The 3649-nt window shown below is 38.6% G+C and overlaps 1 long non-coding RNA gene across 3 annotated transcripts in view; it reads right to left on the bottom strand.

Moving 5' to 3' along the window:
- Positions 1 to 603, bottom strand: part of LOC110697709 — a 3089-nt gene extending 2486 nt beyond the window's left edge. The window contains exon 1 of one of the 3 annotated variants that reach the window (XR_002506546.1): positions 1 to 603. This exon is cut by the window's left edge and continues 105 nt beyond it. This is a non-coding gene — a long non-coding RNA (uncharacterized LOC110697709). The other 2 variants (XR_002506545.1, XR_002506544.1) reach the window with 2 other exon arrangements.
- Positions 604 to 3649: the final 3046 nt, after the last annotated feature.

The following is a 3649-nucleotide window of genomic DNA, read 5'->3' as shown; positions in this document are numbered from 1 at the left end:
AATTGATTCGAATTTGTTCTTGTTGAAGACGCACGCACATCGAATTGATTCAAAATAGACACACCCAGAAACCCTAACCTCAAAGAGAGAAGGAGAAGGAGATCAAAAGAGAGATGAAAGGAAAGGGAAAGTGGCGGTTATAGAGATCGAAGGAGAGAAGGAGTTTGAGGAAAGTGCTGAGAGAAAGCTCAGAAGCCCCTTTAATGGAGAAATTCGAGTACGCTTCAACGGAGGAGAGAGAGAGGCAAGTCAGATGAGAGAGGAGGAAAGATGGAGGAAATGAAAGCAAGAGAAAGAAAGAGTAAATCTGGGGTTTTTTTTATTTTACAATACATTTGGCACCGGTTCGAACCGAAATGGTGCCAAATCCCTTTCTCTTTTTTTTTCAAAAAAAATCTTTTTTATTTGGCACCGGTTCAAACTGGTGCCAAAAAGATAATTTGCCACCGGTTTAGCTAGAACTGGTACCAAAAGCTTGTTTTTCAATCCCACTCGTTTTTTTCACCACCGGTTTTCAAAAGCCGGTGCCAAAGATGGGGTGCCTTTGTCATTTTTTCTACTAGTGTATCTACACATATCGCTCTGAGGATATGCATTAGAAACAACTACAAATATACTAAATAGAAATCCGTCCAAAGCAGTAGAAAAGACTCCATTTGAGTTATGGACTAGAAAAGTTCCAAGATCTTATCTGAAGATTTGGGGTTGTGAAGTCTATATAAAACGTTTACAAGGCGATAAACTAGGCCCTAAATAAGACAAATGTCTCTTTATGGGTTATCCTAAAGAAACAAAAGGGTATTGCTTCTACAATCACGAAGATAACAAAGTGTTTGTAGTTCGCGTTGGTGTCTTTGTAGAAAAGGAATTTCTTTCTAAAAAGCCAAGTGGGAGTAAAGTGGTTCTTGAAGAGATTCGATACGAGCAACAAATGGATGTGGATTACACCACATCAAAGGTGAGGGCATATGAGTCAACTCAATTGACAAATCATGCGTCAGAGCAAGCTAATTAACTAGCAAAACTCCTATCGTCCCACTTGAATCTAATTCTTGCGAAAATCTTTAAAGAGTTGAAAATAATATTTCTACTGTTGCTACAACCGCACGTAGGTCAGTCACAAAGTTTGTTGATGTTCTACTAACTGCAGATTCCGAAATTTTCCTACTGGAATGTGCGAAACCTACAACCTATAAGCAAGCTTTGGCGAGCCTTAACTCTGAAAATGGCTTAAGTCCATGAAATCTGAAATGGACTTTATGTCTGAAATTGATGTGTGGACCCTAGTAGACTTACCTAATGGGGTAAAACCTATTGGATGCAAACAGGTGTACAAGATCTGAAAGGAATGGTGTCCTTCCAACAAGTGTATTCTTCCGATAGAGGGTTCAGAATAATTACAGAGTTAATTCTTCAGTAAGATCAAGTGATCGGAATACTTAGGTGGAGGCCGCTTCCGATCAGTAATATCAAGGTACAATTGATATTACAGCTTAATCTTAACTGAACCCTTCGGGTCGAACCCAATCGAATCACCGATCCGAGACGACGAATTAATCCGAAAGGATTTAATAAGTCGACAGAGTTTTACGAATACAGACGTCAGATATCGAGCCTAGGGCGTCGAGACCGAGCATCGCAAAATCACAAAGCGACAAGTATGAACATAGCCCTAGCACCACACTGGCCTAGCCTTTGGTCCTCATTTGGCTCTCTCTATTATTGTGCCATGTGTCGATTTGTGATTGAATTGATTAATCATTTAATTTTGGAATTAAATAATTATCATTTCACCAACTCTCCCACATTGGTGGGAGATTGAAAACCAAGGATCCATTTCCTTATAAATACCCTTCAAGGGTGTTGGGAAATGAACAACCTTGAGTGGAATTAAAAAGGCAACTCTTGTAATTAGAGTAAACCTTTGATTCGTAAAACTCATAGTTTTGTTTGTCCGGGTCTTGACTAACCTTCAAGACTTGGGATGCTCGGGTCGGGTCGAGGGTACAATCCGTCGGAGATCTCGTAGTTTCGGGATTTTGAAGTAAGAGCTCTTCGGGAGCGAAGCACGCAACAAAGATTTAATTCTTGTTCTTAGTCTTGCTTGATTAAGTTTATTATGCTTGTTAATTGCTTTAATTAAGGGGCGGGTCTTAGGGGGTTTCCTTCCGCGTAGTGTCGGGTCACTACGAAACCCTACAGCGGTATCAGAGCCTTGCTCCTTTTAATTTTTGCAATTATTTATTAATTAAGGTGTTTTAGAAGAATTTATTTTTCTAGTTCATGTTCTTCTAATTAGATTAGATGCTCATTTTAATTAATTTTAAAACTCGATTTTATTCACGATTTGGCTATCGAACCCAGATTTTGGCTCAAAAATAGTGATTTTTGGGTGGAATCAACATTCTGGAACAGATTCAATTCTCTTTGAGGGCTGTCCAGAAGCCAAATTCGAACCAAAAACCCATCTTTTCTGGGGTTTTTCGTTTTTCAACGAAAATTTTAATTCTTTTTAAGCCTTGATTAATGCAAGCATTACAAGGTTAGATTAAATGCACATTTGCATCACTAATCTACTGGTTTTAAAAATATTCTTAAGCATAATAATCGAGTTTTTATTAGTGCTTAAGTTGATATACCATTTTTCACATAAACTTGTTTTTCACAAATTTTGCAAATAAATTGCAATAAAATGTGAAAGCTTGTTGTGAATTTGTAATTTTAAGTTCCTATAATGATAAATTTCAAATCTTTAAAGGTTTAAATGATTGGAACCCTAACCCTAAATTCCATATTGAACAAAGTTTGGATTTTTCATGTGTGGTTGATTAAAATCCATCAAGTTCAAATACTTGTGAGTAAAATTTGATTAATCTTCATATTGGAAGATGTAATCTTAGTATTTAACACAAGTATGAAAGTTAGAAAAAATTTCATTAGATGATTAGTTTATTTTTCCAACTCCCATTTGTCAAATCCATTATTAATTTGCATATTGGCAAGATTAATTATGGACATAGCTCATTTTATTTTAAGCATCAAGAAAGACCTAATTTTGTTCAAAATAAATTTTTTTTGGATAATTTAGGCTTGTGCACCAATAAAAATAAGTTTATTTAAGTCTTATTTTATTCTATTTTATTTTTCCTCAAATTAATTCTAAAGTGTAATTTAGAATTAATTTTGTCACGCACAAATCGGAATTAAATTCCGAGAAATGGCACGCAAATCAAGGCAAAATCACCCAAGCGCCACCAAGGCTAGCTGGGCTGCCTAGCAGCCCACATGTGGCTGCTTATGGTGCGCACAGGGGTGAGCCATGGTGATGTTGTGCACTGCTGTGTGGCGGGGAGGCCTCGGGCTGATGTGCGTGGAGCAATGGCAAGGGGGCTGGCTTGCGAGGGGATGCTGCTGGACAGCATGGCAGCAAGCACCAGCCCAGCGCACCACTTGCTGGCAGGCGCCAGCTTGCTAACCAGCATGCGTAGCATGCCTGGCAGGCTGCTGGTGCTAGAAACATGGCTTGCTGTGCTGGGCGCAGCATGCACCACAACACAAGGCATGGGCTGCCTAGCAGCCATGGTGCGCACCCACCAAGTTCTTGTGTGGGATTTTTGCTTGATTTTGAGCTATGTAATTTTGCGAAAAT

This window comes from Chenopodium quinoa, unplaced genomic scaffold (assembly GCF_001683475.1).
Source record: "Chenopodium quinoa cultivar QQ74 unplaced genomic scaffold, ASM168347v1, whole genome shotgun sequence".
In the NCBI taxonomy this organism is placed as follows: domain Eukaryota; kingdom Viridiplantae; phylum Streptophyta; class Magnoliopsida; order Caryophyllales; family Amaranthaceae; genus Chenopodium; species Chenopodium quinoa.
The sequence above is the reverse complement of the archived record's forward strand: the minus strand, read 5'-3'. Positions and strand labels throughout refer to the sequence as shown.